The sequence below is a fragment of the Rhinatrema bivittatum genome, chromosome 4 (genome assembly GCF_901001135.1).
Source record: "Rhinatrema bivittatum chromosome 4, aRhiBiv1.1, whole genome shotgun sequence".
Classification (NCBI taxonomy): Eukaryota; Metazoa; Chordata; class Amphibia; order Gymnophiona; family Rhinatrematidae; genus Rhinatrema; species Rhinatrema bivittatum.
The window spans coordinates 250,643,855-250,663,101 of record NC_042618.1 but is presented as its reverse complement, the minus strand read 5'-3'; the positions used below and the strand labels follow the sequence as shown (position 1 = coordinate 250,663,101).

Below are 19,247 nucleotides of genomic sequence, written 5' to 3'. Positions count from 1 at the left end.
AAGAGTTGTAAAGTGCATAAACGTTTGCTCCTGAGGGGGCGTGGTATGCAGTTGTACTGAGCCTTTGTCTTAGCTGCATCTTGCTGGCAATAAAAGTCTATCTTTACGGATCAGTTGTCCGGACCTCCTTACTGACTAAAAGAGACGGTTACAGTATTAAGCCTGGCATTATAATATACTGGTAATTATGAAACTTTTACAAAGCAGGCCAAGAGACTCTATTCGGGGCCCAATCTTACAGAGGTCCCAGAGGCTTCCCTGCAGATTAGAAAACACCCACCAAGATCTAGGACTCAGTCTAGAACATACCAGTATGTATCTCTGTAGGGAATTATGAGCTAATACAGTGGGCCAGCAAGTCCTACTCAGCCCTTTCACTTCCCCCATCTCTAACATGCAGGGCACAGCAAGATCCAACTGCCGTGAACTCTAAGCTTGTAAACAGGATGTCTGTCTGCCCACAAGCAGCTGCCAGCATGGAACATACACATATCTAGTGCAAGCTTTAGCAGCTCATGAAACCACATCCCACTTCCTCTTATGCAGCTGTGACACTTAGGCAGCTAGGTTAGCACATCTCAACTGCCTCATGGCCAGCTTGTGACATCCCCCCTCCCTGCCTGAATATACTGCCCGCTTGCACGTACACAGCTTAAGGCCAGGACAAAGCCATCTATGGTATAAATGCTGTAGCAGCCAATAATATCTTGGTAAGCCAATCTTGGTAAGCCAATCTCTTACCAAGAAATCTCTGATCCTGAACGACTACCTACTAGATTCCAAACCAGACATTTGCGCCATAACAGAAACTTGGCTCAAACCAACAGACATAGCCCTAATAAATCAACTCCCCACCCAGTTTTAAGACTTCTTTTCCCTTCCCAGACTAAAGAAAAGAGGTGGGGAAATTCTTCTAGCAGCCAAAAAAGAGCTGAGATTCTCCCAACTCCCTATAACCTCAGACTCAAAACTAGAAATCGGCCTTTTCAAAACAGACCAACTCCAAATCCTCCTCGTCTACGCACCACCAGGTTTTCTTTAATCTGATGTCTCTTCCATCGTAGAAATTATTGCAAAATACTTGAATCTGGACTCTCCTGCGATGATACTAGGTGACTTCAACCTACATGTTGACAGCACCACTCGCTCAACCAACTGTGAGGCTATTCTCACCACCCTCTCTGCTATGGGCTTCAAACAGATCATCAACAAGCCCACCCACAAAGCAGGCCACATGCTGGACCTTATTTTCATTAACGCTGGCATCTCGCACTCATCCTCCCCTGAATGTACACAGGTCCCTTGGTCGGATCACTCAATCTCCGCCACTTTCTCCTTGACACAAACCCATGCCACCTACCCCATTCAATCATTGTTCCTCTACAGAAGAAACTGTTCCTCAGAAGTCCTCAGCAACCACTTGGCTAATGAACTTCCGCATATTGACCTTTCAGACCCCAACTCAGCCCTTCTATCTTGGAGCAACATTACAGAATCAGTAGCAAACAAATTATGTCCTCTAGCAACAAAAAAACATAACCCCAACTCCCCAAAAAAACAACCGTGGTTCACCAACGAACTCCATAAACTCAAACAAAACCTCCGACGGAAAGAAAGCAATTGGCGCAAAACCTCATGTTCCAGCACACTATCCACATACAAGCTCGCTCTCCACCACTACAAGAACTCCACCCTAAGGGCAAAAAGGGATTTCTACGCCCACAAGATTCACGACCTTATTTTCGACGCCAAAGCATTATTCTCCTACGTAGCAGATCTAACTCAAGCTAACGCCCCAATGATCCCTAATGACCAAGCTCAATCCAAAGCTGAACTAGCGCTGTACTTCCAAAACAAAATCTCCAATCTCGTAACCCAGTTACCCCCAACCCCTCCCTCTACTACTAGCTCCTACCATCTCCCTAACAAGAACATCTCCCTAGAATCGTTTGAACCCACCACAGCTTCAGAAATCCAGTCTCTAGTAAAGAAAATGAAACCCTCATCCCATCCACTCGACCACATCCCTACAAAATTGCTGCTGCTAATACCCGACACCATCCCCAAAACCTTGGCAGATATCATAAACTGTTCCTTATCTCAGGGAATCTTCCCAGAGGCTTTAAAATTGGCATCTCTGAAACCTCTCCTAAAGAAACCAAATCTTGATCCAAAAGATCCCAACAATTTCCGCCCCATTTCCAATCTCCCTTTTGTGGCCAAGATAATGGAAAAATTGGTCAACTCAACTTTCCGATTACCTAGAAGACCATAAAATACTGCACCCCACCCAATTCGGGTTCCGCAAGGCATTAAACACTGAAACCCTTCTCATTTCACTTACTGACTACCTCATCATGGGCCTGGACAAAGGCCAATCCTTTATACTAATTCTCCTCGACCTTTGACAAAGTCAACCATTCCATCCTCCTCAACCAATTGGCGGACATCGGAATCTCAGGAATGGCTCTCTCATGGTTCAAATCTTTCCTTAGTAACAGAGGTTACAAGGTAAAATAAATAGCAAAGAATCCCTCCGCTACGACTCATCACTGGGAGTTCCGCAAGGTTCCTCCCTCTCCCCCACCCTTTTCAACATTTACCTTCTTCCACTTTGCCAGCTGCTAACTAACCTCAAACTAAAACACTTCCTTTATGCCGATGTGCAAATACTGATCCCCATCAAAGAATCTATTACCAAAACACTCGAGCACTGGGAAACCTGCCGACGAGAGATTAACCTTCTTCTCTCTAGTCTAAACCTGATACTAAACACAGCGAAGACAGAACTCCTCCTCATCTCCCCGGAAAACAGTAATATCAAACTAAGCGCACCATCTAACATCTTCGTCACCCAAGCAAGAGACCTAGGAGTTCTAATCGACAACAGGTTGAATTTAAAATTATTCATCAACCGCACCACCAAGGACGGCTTCTACAAACTGCAAGTACTAAAAAGAGTCAAACCACTCCTCCACTTCCAGGACTTCAGAACGGTTCTCCAAGCCGTGATTTTCTCCAAGATAGATTACTGCAACTCTATCTTGCTAGGTCTCCCTTCCTCCTCCATTAAACCTCTTCAGATGCTCCAAAACGCGGTAGCTAGAATCCTGACAAACACCAGAAGAAGAGATCACATCTCTCCCATTCTCAAAAATCTGCACTGGTTACCAATACATTTCAGAATCCTCCATAAGTCCATGACCATCATCCATAAAACCATCCATTCCCAAGCCCCTCTTAGCCTTCAAATCCCACTCAAACTACACTCCTCTTTCAGACCCATCAGAGAAGCCTACAGAGGATTGTTACATGTTCCCCAATCCAAAGTGACACACCACCTTGCCTTCAGGGAACGAGCCTTCTCCACGGCGGGACCTTCCATCTGGAACGCTATGCCCCCGGACCTCAGACAGGAACCATGCTTATTAACATTTAGAAAAAGACTTAAGACTTGGCTATTTAGACAAGCCTTTCCTGAATCTCACTGACTCCTAATGGGCCTTATGAACTGTCTGCTACAACCATCATGTTACATCCCAGCACTATGTAAACAGTTGTTCCTGTTTTTACTCCTAAAACTACTCAGGCTTCTTTTCTTATCCCAGTTCCTGCTTCCCCTGTTTAATTGTAACTTTCTTGCTTCTCTCCACCTGTTAAATGTTAGGTTTTTCACTTCCCTTGTTACTTGTAAACCGGCATGATGTGATTCTATCATGAATGCTGGTATAAAAAAATCTTTAAATAAATAAATATGAGGGGCATGTATTTACAAGAGCCAATGATGTAATGGCACATCTGTATGCTATGTATAATGTACAATAAAAGGAGAGCCCCAGGGGAGAGCGAGAGAGCAGACCCTTCCCGGGAGCCTTCACCACAACTCCTGCCTGATGTGTCTTCATTGCCGCAACATATCTCTCTAACTATTTTACTTTGTAATCAAACTGTGCTGTGTGTCTCCAAAGCTGGTGCTTAGCGATAACAGGCATGATAAACTCTCTCAATCCTTACTGCTCTGTAATGTGGCCCAAAAAAAAAATGCCCCCCCCCCCCCCCCCCCCGATACTTAATACTGTTCTTTTGGACTTCCAGTATAATTGGAACATAAGAACATAAGGTAAGCCATATTGGGTCAGACCAAGGGTCATCAAGCCCAGTAACCTGTTTCCAATAATGGCCAATCCAAGTCATGAGTACCTGGCATTAAACAGATCCATGCTGTTAATGCCGACAATAAGCAGTGGCTATTCCCTATTAATAGTAGTTTATGGACTTCTCCTCCAGGAACTTATCCAAACCTTTTTTAAACCCAGCTACATTAACTGCCTTAACCACATCCTCTGGCAATGAATTCCTTTGCTAGGCTACAGCATCATGAATCTTCATTCACCACCATCTACGGTTTGATATAGAATTAGATAGATTTTTTTTTTTTTTTTAATCTTCCTCTCAACTCACTTAGCCCAACTAATCCAGCAACGAGGTTCTGCCAGGTGTCATGCACTTGGGCTCCTTCTGGAGCCTAAATCTAGCCACTAAATATGACTGGTTTTGCAATAACTGGGTTGCCACTCCCTCAAGGGCTAGGAATGCTACATCCACAGCATCCCAGCTGGTCTGGGGAATAGAAGACTTGATCCAGAAATGAAACCCAGTCTTCTACACAGCACTGCCACCAAGTACTTTTGGTGGTAAGCAAGCTGAATCATAAGAATGGGTCAGAAAATTGTAAATTGGATGAATTGGTTGATTGGAACAATGCCAAATGTGGTGGTAAATGGGAGTCCACTTTATGGAAAGCTTCATGGCCAGTGGGGTATCCTGGGGCTTGGTACTGTAATCCATTTGTTGAGATATATAGCCTTAAACATTCTATGCTGCCTTATTTAATTAGTTTAATTTAAAGGTCTACTAGAATTGGCCTAATCTTATGGAAGGAATGTGCTGAAGTTACAAAAACTTGTTAGTAAAGATGTACAAAGGTACATGGCTCAACAAGATTGAGGCAAGATCGCCTACATGACCCAAATATGAGGACCACCTCACTCAAGAGGGAACACCACCACCACCACCACACACACACACACACACAGGAACACGAACCTTGAAAAACAAGATGTGAAACAAATAACACTTGTTTTTAGAGAGGTACCAGAGGTTCACCGCTGTTGACTTGAGTTATACACATACAACATATATAAATAATTGCAGAATACTAATGAGGCTTGAAAAAAGCTCTGACTTTGTTGGGGTCTGCTTTCCTTGCAGGAAACATGTTGACCTATTAGATCCCCACCCCCCCTCCCGACTGATTAATTGTTGCCACGAGTCTCCCAATAATTTTGGTACTATGACTACTAATCCCTCAGCTGTGGTGCAGAATCCTCCCGGCTTCCTTCCACTGGTTTGCTGGCACTAATTTAAGCCTTTGTTTTATATTAACTGGCTGAGGTATGCCATTTGGTTCGGGCCATTGTGAGTTGGGTACACAAGCAGCCTGTTCATGTATTGAGTCATGGGAATAGAAGTTTCGGTTACTATCCTCTCCCAATTGATAGCGGGTATTCAGCATGTGAGTTAATAAAATGGAAATCAATTGATGCTTATGGATGTATTATAGAGCAGCGTTTTTCAAATTAAGATCCAGAGGCCAGTGGAAACTCCTGTGGACCCCTAGGATGGCCTGCATTTGGTCCACTGCCGCTAGAAAAGAAAAATCCTATACATGTGCCATTCACAATTGAAGGCCTCTTCACTCCCTGTATAGCTGGAGAAAATCAGGAGACGGACAGTGAGAAGAGCCTGGTCCCTACTCCAGCTCAGCAGTCAGCTGTAATGGAAATGGAGAGGCAGACCATGGCAGCAACAGCACTGCCCTTAGCTCAGGCTGGCCTCACAGCAAGTTGGAGAGGAACAGGATATGCAGACACTGTGCTACAAGACTAAGAGCTAGAGGAGCAGGAGGAACAGGGCCCAATAGCAACAAAAATTAGAAGGCCATCCCCCCTCCTTCCAATGCCAGAGGGGTAGGAAACTGGCATAGCAAGCAGCAGGAAGAGCATGGTAGTCAGAGAGAAGGTTAACCCCATTGAAGTCTGTAGCAAAAAAAGCACCACAGAAGGAGTGAAGCCACAAAGCTGCAAACTGAGTTCAATTTGTTCAAGTGTCATAGCTGTTGGCAAGGGGGACCAAGAGCAGTGTAATTTGAAAAGGGGGGTAGGAACTAAGGAAACGCACCGAAGGTGGAAAGGTAATGAAACATTTACAGCTTGGCAGCAGCACTGCAAACTTCTGTGATATTTTGATTAGCATCCCAGTTTTATTTCGCCCCAGAATTAGACTGAAAAATGAAATTCTGCAGTCAAATTCACCGTAGTTAAACATGAGTTCCTCTTTCTATTGTCAGTCTTAGCATAAGCAGTAACAATTCATACATTTATACTCTCGCATTTCTGCTTTATGGCAAACAAGGAGATACAGAAAAATAGACAAATCAAATGTCAGGTATTATACTCTTTCATGACTATTCATATTTCCCAGATATGCTTATATCCCAATAATGCAGAACTACATCAAAAGCCTCACTGGTTCAAACACAGAAACTGCTGCACAGATATTAATTAGGCTAATAATTTATTAGTCACTTGCTGAGTTTTACTTATGCAATCTATCAGTCTTATTAGAAGTAAACAACTAGTGGTTATTACTGGTTTTATCTAATTTAGGTTTACAGCTTGTCTATGCTTTGCCCTTTAGTCCATTTTGGAACGAATGCAGTAAAACACGTGCTGAAAACAGCACTAGTATTTAATACACAGTGCAGCCACATTCCCTGGGCATCCAATGCAATATTTAAATGAGGCAGTGTTAAAAAGGGTGTGCTAAAGGAGAATTGTGTGTTCGTAGTACCCAATATATTGAATCAAGTGCCCAATATGAGCCTCTGTTTTCATCCACTTTTTTTGTTGTTGTTGTAATACACTGCAGCAACCTCATAAAAATTAGATGCCCTTTGCTATAGACAACTAAATTGTGTGGAGAGAAGAAAAAGTGGGTTTCTTTTAATCAAGTCAAAATATACATAAATATACATTTATTTTTCTCCACCACAAGCAGCAAATTAAAGGAAGAGGACACATCACAACACAGAGACTGACATTAACCTGGTACAAGGAAAATTAACAAAATGTAGATTTCTAGATCTAAGTAAATTTTCTAATAATTCAACTTCATTATGCATACACAAACTATCTTTAATGTGAACTAGCTCTGCATTTTGTGTTGGGAATGAGAGAGTAAGGTACTCTGACACAATATCTATGACATTTATTAATGTGACATCATGGTAATATACGCTATTTACAGAAAGTTTTTTACATACCACATGATTGCATATGCCATCCAGCACCCTTCGTGTCATCAGCCTTGTATCGAGGAGTCGTCAGGTCAGCAAAGGCGAGAAGGGGGTTTTCAGTGTCCAGCACTCTCTGCGTCTATAGAGGCAATATCTCCTACTCCTGCCGGACACTGGAAAGTCCTGCTCTCTTATACCGTGCCGTAAACGAGTGTGCGTGCGAGAGAGAAATGATTGATCACTATCCCCCCATGTTATGTATCAACAGTTGCTACTCCCAGTCGGACTCATCCTGTCCCTGGCATGTAGGCGGTTGATCAGACCGCCGTATTCCTGACAGGGAGCCAGAAAGCTGAGCTGCACAATCTGTTTAACAAGAACATGTTTATCCTACATTTTGTAACAAAAACTTGAGAAGTCAGAGCAGATACAAGTTTTCCATATCTTCCAGTTTCTTTCCCTGAAAGTCTAAGAGATCTAGTTTCTAACACAAAGGAATTTTTGCTGTGAAATTCAGACATTCTTATTCAGCTTAGCTATTAACCTCCAAAAGGTCAAAGAGTCACATTAGCAGGTTCTAATGCGAGCAACTCTTAAAATTCACCCCTTAGTTTGTACCTGAGGCAATGGTGGGTTAAGCAACTTGCCCAAAGTCACAAGGAACATTAACTCTGGCTTCCCTGATTCAAAGTCCACTGCTATAACCACAAGGCTATTTCTCTTTCCCAGCGACCAATTTCTTCACACTCTCTGTCTCCTAAACTCTCACAATCTCCTTATACAGTGTCTTAATTTAACCAATGTAAGTCTTTCCAGCCTTTTCTCCTCTCATGGCCAAATCCTCCGCCTCCAGCAGAAAAAAAAAACACAAAACGACTGCACAGTAGCAGGAAAGGAAGGCAATTTCAAAAAAAGGAAAGAATTGGCAGGACAGTGCACGGATAACGAAAACCTGGCAACAATTAGCTATGTGGGTACTCCTCCTCTCTCCCAAATACCAAGTGGCCTGCAGGGAAGAGGAGAGAGGGGAGAATCTCAAGGGCTAATCGGTGCCTAGGAGTGAGCTGTAGTTGGGATCAATCAGTGCCTGGCTTGTTTTGTTTCTGCACTACCCTGCTAGGCCTGGATTGTGCAAAATGGGAGGTCAAAATAGTGCTAGTGGTCCCAATCCAGGGAATTATGCAAATCAGGATGATTATGCAGACTGCTAAAAACTATGGATATAATTGCATCAATCCCAGCAGGTATACTATGTGGCTGGAGATTAAGGTCTGTGCTCCTTATGCATTTTGAATTTGGGCTGTACAAACCTATTTAGAAGCAAAACATCCATGTTAGATTTTCCATCTGGAATGTGTGTGTTTCAGACTTGTATTATCACAAGGGCAGGCCTTGGAAATCCAGACAGAAAATATGTGAAGAAAAAGCATATTTGCTTACCGTAATCTGTGTTTTCCACAGATAACAGGATGAATTAGCCATGCTTCATGGGTGATGTCATCAGGGCAGCACTGTCTCAAAGATTAAGGCTTTTTTGCTCTACTGTGTATGTGCAGTAGTTCCCACACAAACAAGCCTTCCAGATCATAAACGGTGTAATACTGTTCTTCCCTCTGTGCCATCTGGGTTAGAGTGTTCACCTAGGCAGTAGTGCGATATGAATGTGTGGATGGAGGACCTTGTGGCCCGCTTTGCAGATGTCATCAATGGGCACATTTTCCAGATGCACAAGGGGGGCTACCATTGCTCTGACTTTGTCACATCCAGTGAAAGCACACCCAAGTAAGGGATTTTGTTGCATAATGATGTATGCAGGATGTAATCCAATTGGCAGGAAATCCTTTTGCAACAGGCAATTCCAATCTGTTTGAGTCATAAGACATGATGAGTTGAGAGGACTGCCTGACTCTGAATTCACCGTTTATAATAGGCCAAGACCCTCTTGCAGTCCCAATTTCCTCTCTCACTCATGTTTATACGATTTGGGAAAAAATGTGGGAAATGTATTAGATTTATGGGAAAAGCGGAGATCACCTTTGGCAACAACCTTGGGTGGGTTCACAAGACTACTTTGTCATGGAAGAATTGCAATTAAGGTGGGAAGTGCACAAGGGCCTGCAGTTCACTTACTCTTCTTGCTGATGTAGTTGCCAGTAAAAAGACCACCTTCTAAGTTAGGAACTTAAGTGCAGCATTAAGGAAGGGTTCAAAGGGCAGTTCCACCAATCCCTGCAGGGCTATGTTCACATCCCAAAGCACAGGAGGCTTTCGTAATGGGAGAAGTGAGGGAATGGTGCTATATGGAATTTCCCTCCTCTGAGAATTGATAAGCAGATACAGCACTCTGGGATACTCAAATGGAAGATGTTGTGAGACCATCATTGGAAAGGTATTGGAGGTAATCCAGCAATAGCAGAGGTTCACATGTAAATGCATTTAGTGAACTTTCTTCACAACATCTGGTCTATTGTTTCCATCTGAAGGAACAGTTATGTCGAGTGAATGGTTTTCTTGCCAAGATGATTTTTGGATAATAAGTGGAACTGTGCTAGGGTCGAGCACTCAATCTCCATGTCATGAGATTGAGAGAAGTTGCAAGAGATGGAGGAGAAACCCTGCTCCTGATTGAGTAGGGATGGATCAGTTCCCAGACTTTGTGGGGGATCTGTTGAAAGTTGAATGAGATATGCATACTAGAGATGTGAATCGTGTCCTCGATCGTCTTAACGATCGATTTCGGCTGGGAGGGGGAGGGAATCGTATTGTTGCCGTTTGGGGGGGTAAAATATCGTGAAAAATCGTAAAATCGTGAGCCGGCACATTAAAACCCCCTAAAACCCACCCCCGACCCTTTAAATTAAATCCCCCACCCTCCCGAACCCCCCCCAAATGACTTAAATAACCTGGGGTTCCAGCGGCGGTCCGGAACGGCAGCGGTCCGGAACGGGCTCCTGCTATTGAATCTTGTTGTCTTCAGCCGGCGCCATTTTCCAAAATGGCGCCGAAAAATGGCGGCGGCCATAGACCAACACGATTCCACGGCAGGAGGTCCTTCCGGACCCCCGCTGGACTTTTGGCAAGTCTTGTGGGGGTCAGGAGGCCCCCCCCCAAGCTGGCCAAAAGTTCCTGGAGGATCCAGCGGGGGTCAGGGAGCGATTTCCCACCGCGAATCGTTTTCCGTACGGAAAATGGCGCCGGCAGGAGATCGACTGCAGGAGGTCGTTCAGCGAGGCGCCGGAACCCTCGCTGAACGACCTCCTGCAGTCGATCTCCTGCCGGCGCCATTTTCCGTACGGAAAACGATTCGCGGCGGGAAATCGCTCCCTGACCCCCGCTGGACCTCCAGGAACTTTTGGCCAGCTTGGGGGGGGCCTCCTGACCCCCACAAGACTTGCCAAAAGTCCAGCGGGGGTCCGGAAGGACCTCCTGCCGTGGAATCGTGTTGGTCTATGGCCGCCGCCATTTTTCGGCGCCATTTTGGAAAATGGCGCCGGCTGAAGACAACAAGATTCAATAGCAGGAGCCCGTTCCGGACCGCTGCCGTTCCGGACCGCCGCTGGAAACCCAGGTTATTTAAGTCATTTGGGGGGGGTTCGGGAGGGTGGGGGATTTAATTTAAAGGGTCGGGGGTGGGTTTTAGGGGGTTTTAGTGTGCCGGCTCACGATTCTAACGATTTATAATGATAAATCGTTAGAATCTCTATTGTATTGTGTTCCATAACGGTTTAAGACGATATTAAAATTATCGGACGATAATTTTAATCGTCGAAAAACGATTCACATCCCTAATGCATACCATTGTTGTCAGGGCCATTAATAACTTGGCGCAATCTCACATACATTTTTGCACCGTCCGTGTGATGAGCGGAATTGGAAGGAAGGCATGCAGAAACCCTTGGGACCAAAAAATTAGGAAAGCATCTGATGCTTCCCTGCACCGGCTTGGGTAGAGAGCAGAAATTGGGCATCTTCCTGTTCTGTTCGGTTGTGAATAGATCTATCCATTCCGGCCCCAACGGCTTTGTAGATGGTTTTAAAAGAGTCTATTCGTGAGGTTGTAAAACTCTGTAGAGTCTGTCCACCTCAGTTTGCAATCCCTGGAAAGTAGATAGCCTGGAATGTGGTATGATGGATCTCTGCCCAGGTCCAGATGGCTAAAATCTCTGCAGAGGGTCCAAAACCCCATTCCCCCTTGCTTGTTGAGATAATTCTTACTGAAAACCAAGTCACAACGCATTATGTGCTGAGAATGGAGAATGCACTAGAAAACCCTGAGGGCATGACGTACCACTGTCAGCTCTAAGAGATTTATTTGGCAATGTGATTCCTGGAACGACCATAATCTTTGCATTTTGAATTGAAGAAGATGTGCACCTCAACCCTGGGTGGATGCATCCGTGGTGGGGACAGCATGATGCAGCTGCAGTTGTAGTGAAAGTCCTGCTTCCAATACACCTGAGCGTAGCCACCATCTGATTTTGGTTTTTATGAAATTGGGTATGATTATCCTTTCACTAGAGACTGAAGGAACTGATTCCACTGCATTCTTAAGCTCCACTGGAGTTGCCTCATATGTAGATAGTTCCCTTGACCTATCTAGATTGCCACTGGCAGGTACCCCAGGAAGGTGAGAATGAGGCGAGCAGGTGCTGAGGTCTGAAACTGGAAAAGCGCTGCCAGATCATGGGGTTTCTGGGCTCAGTCACTGGAAAGAAAGGACATAGATAAGGTTGAGTCCATTTGGGTTCCTATGAACTGTATTGTTTGAGCCTGAAGTAGGTGCAACTTCAAATAATTGATTACAAACTCCAAATCCTCTGGACAGTGAATGGTTAACACTGTGTCTGAATGTAAAGTTTCTCAAGGGGGCTGTGATCAATCAGTTGTCTAGGTAAGGAAAAATCCAAATTCCCAACCTGTGTAGGTGTGCTAGACATTTCATGAATACTCTCTGGGCTGACAAAAAATAAAAAGTACCACCTTGTATTGATAATGCTTGTCCCCCACTCTAAAGCAAAGATAATGCCAAGATGACAAGTACATAGGGATATGTGCATAAGCATATTCAGTCCTGCAGTTTGGTTAGATGGTAGGATGGTGCATAGGGAGATCATCTTGATTTTTTCTCCACAAAAAAAAAAAAAAGTGTTGAGAATTCTGAGATCCAGGATAGGTCAGAACCCCCCGATTTCTTGGGAATGAGTAAGTATTTGGAATAATAGCCCTTACTGTAAGTGGGACGGGCAAGTTCTTGAATAGGAATTGTACCTCTTGTTGAGATTGATCATCTAGAGGGCAAAGAGGTGAGGGGTTTGAGGTGGTAACATTGTTACACTAAATCAATAGAACCCACTGGTCCAATGTTATTTTGGGCCAAGACGTTGCATACAATTGGATTCAGCTCCCAATCGGGGTTATCTGCAGTGATGTAGGTGTTCTTAAAAACTTGCTGTGGCTTTGAAATCACTTGCAGTGGTTATTTCTGATATCTATCCCTTTGCCTTCCCCTTTGTTGGATAGATGGTTGAAGAGGCCATGGCAACTGGTAGGACTGTTGACAATAGTCCTGATAAGGACAATAAGGCCCATGTTGATAGAGGGTTTTCTAAATTGTGGATAGAGATGCAGCAAGAACTAGAAGATGATCTCCCCTGCCAAAAGTGATTGTACCGCTAGGTTTCAATTCTTTATCTGAGTGATGGCTTCTTTAAGCTTGTCACCATCTAAGCAGGGGAGATCAACCAATTTTGTGTGGACATCCTCTTGTATTCCACTGGCGCCGAGCGAAGCCATTTTGCAATGAAGGCTGCCATATCACAGCCCTCACACAACTCTTAAAAGGTGATGCCAGCCCTCCTCAATGTTGAGAAGGGGTTGTGGGACGATTGCCTCACCCTCTTCGGATCCAAAGGGTTTTAGCTGTTGAGGGCACTCAAATATAGAACTCATGTTGCTGGATCCAAGTTGATAGCGTTGAGCCCTGGAATACAGTAGCTTGTGATCTTTATCTGGGGGCGAGTACGAGTTCCGTCTGGGTTTTTTTTGTTTTTTCTTTCACCCTGCACATGGCTGATTCCACTACCATGGATTTATGCAGAAGGTGCACCACCCAATAACCTAGCAATTTTTGAAGGTGAGATTTCAGATCCAGTTTCCTTGCCACTGTAGTACTTACCTGAAGAGCAAGTCTTCCAGAACTTAAGAGATTTTTGTAATATTGGATGGGGCAAGAAAGATGTGGGTTCGCTCGGAAGCTCCAGGATGTGTAGCAAGCTCATCACTTATGTGGGGTCTGGGTCCTTCCGAATCTGCTTTCAGAAGTGAAACCACTTTTTCAACAAAGTGGGAATACATCAAGTCTTCTGGAGGAGAAGAATAATCTGGAACTTCCTCCGGTGGGTCGGAAGGAATACCCAGAGCTATAAAGGGACTCCCCAGGTTAAGGCAGCAGTGGACTTCCTGATCTCAGGGATACTGGTGGTGAATGGTCCGTAGAGGCTGGTGATGAAGAAGATCTTCCCTATGAACCTCGGAGGCTCAGTCTCTGGTAACTGGCATCCACATCATTCTGATAGCATGGACTCCGGTGGTTGAATAAGATATACCGGAGGGATAGTAGGTGGAATAGTGTGTGGAAGCAAAGATGGGAAGAAGTTGCATATGTCTGTAATTTGCTCCACCGCTTGTTGAGAATGTCAATTATGAGAGTGGAAGATAGGGTTCGCTTGTTCAGAGTCTTGCTATGTTTCAAGAGCCGAAATGGGAGTGAGAGGCAAGAGAAAGCAAATGGGCTGAATAGGAATCTGAGACCTTGCTGCCATAAAGAGGAAGGGAGCAAGGGAACCTGAGTTCCTAGTGGAAGTTGAAGTGGCACCGTAACAGGATGGTATATGGACTTTGGAATGCTTGGTGGTGGAATTGCTGCTGCCAGTATATCCAATGACGTTTCCACAGGTGGGGCAGACTCTTGAAATTCCTCTTCCAAAGCGTCTGGAGATACAGAAATGAAAATATTCTCTCTAGATGAGCTTGATACGGGAGGAGAATGAGTTTGGTACAGAGCTTCCTCTGCCAGCCCTTGTGATGAAAGAATATTTCCCAGGCCACAACTACAATATTTAAAGCCCACAGCAAAACTGTAGTACTGAAAAGAACTTTTTCGGCGGGGGGGTCACCGAAGCACGAAAATGATTAGAGAGAAAAAACCCCAAGGAGGAATTGAGATTCCACATCTATGCGAAGCACGGGAAAAAAAAAAAAAAAGAAGGTACGAGGAGATTTCTAGAAGGTTAGTTTGTGCACATGTCCATAGGGCAAAAAAGCCTTAAGTTTTAGAGACAGCTCTTTCTAGTGCCGCCCTGTCACCCATGCAGCATGGCTAATTCAGCCTGCTTATCAACGGAAAAAGAATTTTACCACTAAATAATACTGAAATGTTGACAAGAACATTATAGGGCAAAAGTTATTTAAAAATAGCTAAGTCCAGCAATTTTGCAGAGTCAGTTTGTCAAGATAACAGATCTCAAGTTTACAAAATACTAGGGGTCAGTAGTTTCTCAGCCTTTCAAGACTACTGTGCTTTTTGATGGTTACAAAATTCAAAATTCACAACACTGTTGTATTTATACTGCAATGAGACTTTTGGACCTTTTTTTTAAAATGGCATTTAAATTAAAGTTAACATTTACAGACCACACTATCCAATGTTCTAGACAGATAACATAGTAAATATACATAAAATACCAATCACTATAACTTAATATAAATAACATTCTAAAATATTTAAAAGATTAACAGGCATACAAATAAAAAAAATTTAAATCATATATAACACACAAGCATTAAATGAGTACATCTTGAACAATAAAGGTACATACAGAACTATTAAAAAACATTCCTCCGTTAACAAATGCCTTTTAAAAATTGTTTTACTATTATTCCAGTTCATAGCAATGAAGTTTCCACAGGTAGGGCAGACTCTTGGCATTCCTCTTCCAAAGCCTCTGGAGATGCAGAAATGAAAATATTCTCTCTAGTTGAGCCTGATATTAAGGTGCTTATATATCACCAAAAGCACAAGGTGATTTACAGAAGAGGAACATAATCATACATATTAAAATACATAAGATTATACATACTAAAAGCATACAAAGAGTAAATTAATAAATTGCCTGCTGAAAAAAGCGAATCTTAAGTTGTTTTTTTTCAAAAGGTCTTGTTACATGATTGCTAGATCACATATCTGCTAAAATACTAGATACTGACATTTAATTGCTAGACTGTTTTAGATCAAGCAGTTTAGCAGGAAGTGACATTAGTGCAGTACAGCCCACAGTGCTGAGGTTGGCTGGAGGGTACATTTCTTGTGGCATTTTGTTTCTTCCTGAAAATCTGCACCAGTCTGAAGCCTGGGAGAGAAATAAGGGTATTCTAGGTAACAGTACAGATCGTTAGTGACAAGGGATCACCGAGAGCAATAAGGTTGGCTCTTCCTGAATAGTGGCACATGGCTCTCTTGCAGTTTGGGCTCCCCTCTAATGTGGCAGTCATGGACTGACTGACCATGAGAGGCTTGCAAGTACCTCTAAAATATACATGCTTCTGGTCCAGGCCCACTGCTGTAGGCCTACAGAGCTAAGTTATGGTGCCAAAACTAGTCCCAGTAACCATGCTACACACATCATATGGTTTCCAGAGTACAAGAAAACTTGAAAGACAACATTCACTTAAATATTATTCTAAGGCCAATACAGTTTAAAAAAAAAAAAAAAAGCAGCCAATGGCCTGAGAGATCATCTTCCATAGAGGGATGACCATATGCAGCAGCCCGATTTCAATAATGTTTTTTATTCTTGGTTTGCCATAAGAAACAGCTCAGGAACAATCAGGTGAGGGACCACACTGAGCAATGACCACCATGAAGAATATACAGACATACCTGCAATGTCAAAATGAGAAATACTGCAGAGTCGCCTTACCTCACACCACTATTTGCATGAGGAAATCCATGAACTAAATGGGACCTTTCAGTGATTAAAATGGCAAAATTTAACACCAACTTTTATGTAAATCATAATTAACCCTTTTATCCTGGCAGTTACTTGGGATTATCCAGGGAAATATCGGTGTTGGTGAATAGACGAGGGACTATAATTGCTAAGGTGTGTCAGCTTTGAAACAAACTGCAGGCCTGGGAAATATCAAAGAATATGAGCACAACAGTGATTTTCCTCGTTTTTTCTGGTAAAAAAAAAAAAAAAAAATTTCCAATAATAAAGTTTACTTTTGTCACAGTTTTGGCATTTGCTTTACCTCTCCGAACCCATAAGATATTTCACATTTATACTGCAGAATCTAATATTGTGGAGATTGTGTTTATTCCCTCTTGACTCATTTCCAAAAACAGAATGACTTTCATTACAGTGCTATCTTTATTTTTCAAGTAATACTACAAGGAGTAGGACACACTCCGAATAAGCTCACAGTGGGCATTCTGAAATCTATTACAGCCACAAGACTTATAAACTGTTACTACACAAAAGAACATGACACAGGTTTGCTTGCACAAATATGTCCTTAGGCATTATTATATAAGTATGACTCCAGTTTTAGTTATCTACAAGCACAGTACTTTTTTTTTTTCTATTGATAAGGAGAAGCATGCATTCTTGTCCAATTAGGAGACCCTATATTAGGCTCCTTTTTACAGCCTGCTAGTCTGTTTCAATAAACATAATAGTAATACTGCTCCTTCAGGAACAGTGTGCAATTCTAAGAGGTCCCCAAATAGCTAACTTGGACCTAGTAATGGACTGCTGAAGATTTGAAGTATTGGGACAAGAAATCAAGTCCACAGCATTACATTTATAACTATAAAGCTGTGAGAAACATTACATTTTCAAATCACTGTTTTGGTCATGCGGTTTTGTTATAAAACTCTCATATGGGAATGGTCTACTGACTTTCAGGCCCATTCAGTAAAGTCTGCGGGAGTGCCGGCTCTCCTGGGCACACGTGATTCTTCTGTATTTAAAATTAGGGCCCGCGCTAATAAGAAGGCGCTAGGGACACTAGCGCGTCCCTAGCTCCTCCTTATTGGTGGAAGCGGCAGCTGTCAGCGGGTCTGACAGCAGACGCTTAATTTTACCGGTGTCTGTTGTCAAACCCACTGACTGCCGGCGTCCGTTTTCCGAACCCGTGGCTAAGTTGAGCGTCTGTTTTCCAACCCGCCGGCAGATTTTTTTTTTTTTTTTTTTAAGTTTTTGGGGTCTCCAACTTAATATCACTTATGATATTAATATCACTATGATATTAAGTCGGAGGGTGTACACTTGCCCACTGCTGTCTGAAATTAACGCCTGCCTTTGGCAGGCGTTAATTGAGAGTAAAATGTGCAGCTTGGCTGCACATTTTACTTTCTGTATTGTGGGTATTAACAGCGCTATTAGTTTCGGGGGGGGGGGGGTGTTGGCCGCATGTTTTCCACATACTATTACCCCTTACAGTATAAGGGGTAATAATAGCTCGCCAAAACCTCACGGCCAAACGGGGGCTAAACAGTGCACTCAGCTGAGCGCACCGTTCTGTATCGGCCTGTTAGTAAACTAGAGCTAACAGCTAGTATTGTGTAACTTTTCACACCCCTGGTCCTCACCTAGCTTGTGGTCTAGTGAGGTTCAGCATCTGCAAGCTATGTAATGTTTGTGCTTGGCAAATTGTCACCATTGTTCTCAAACCCTAAAGATCTGTCATTAGGGCACAACAGTGATGTGCTCATCTCCATGTCCGTGCAACTAAATTAAAAAAAAAAAAGTTACCCAAGCTACTGAATGTGGTTCTTGTCATATTAAGGCAGGGGAACCCAGGAACACTGGTGCCCATGTATTTGACTGGTCTGATTTTTCTTCAAAGGTAAAATGTTTGATCAAACTATGACCAATTCCTTTTGGGTAGTGTTTTACTTAGGAATGTAGAAAGTTATTCAACATTTTGAAAACATTTTCTTCTGCAATGGTAATGCAGAAGCCTTCAGACACAGCTATACACAGTATAAGATTAGAATAATGGAAAAAAAAATGAGCTATGGCTTTTGTGGGGTAACCACTAGTTTGGTGGTGAAATTCCAATTTAAACAAATAACTAGAAAGGCCAAACATGCTAAGGGAAACAGTAACCCGGATAATTAGATTCTATCCAGCAAATGCTCTGAACAGTCATGAAAGTTTTAATTAGGCCCAAAAGCATCTGACAAGCAAACTAATAAGAATAAATTCAAGACTATCGTGTAAGTTATTTCAAAGAAAAAAAAAAAAGTTAAATTGCCTAGAATCAGCAGTACCAATCACCAAAAAGAGTCCAAGAAAGAAGAATATGCAAACGCAGAAAGATTTGTTTTTTCAAATTATTTTTTTGCTAACACTTGATTAAAAGCATGAGCTGTAAATAATGAGCCAGAAGCCTTAGCTATTTTTTTTCTGCTGTTTCTATAAACTGTCAAAAAAAAAAAAAAAAAGAAACCAAATGTTGACTGCAGGTATTATTCATTTAAAAGGGGTGAACAGATGACATTTAATCAAATCTTGTTTTGGGCTGCTAGCATGGTATGGTAGATTTGTGATCCTGGTTCAGTTTCAGAATACACTATTCACTACAGTATGATCTAGCACAGTTGTTCTTAACCTTTTTTTCGTCATGACACACCTGACAGTTGATGCACACATGCATGACAATGCACACAATATTTAACAGCTATACTAAAAACAAAAAGCCTGGATATTTTGTTGAAAATGATGCAGGAGAAAGATAAACATTCTTTAATTTCAATAACTGCTTATTAAAATCAATGTTTTTTTCACAAAAAATTTAATCTGTGCTTACTGCATCAGTGAGA

General features: G+C 42.7%; 1 protein-coding gene across 4 annotated transcripts in view; it reads right to left on the bottom strand.

The window, feature by feature from the left end:
- RESF1 (retroelement silencing factor 1) overlaps positions 1 to 19,247 on the bottom strand; it is a 243,477-nt gene that overhangs the window by 166,262 nt on the left and 57,968 nt on the right. The window lies entirely within an intron of this gene.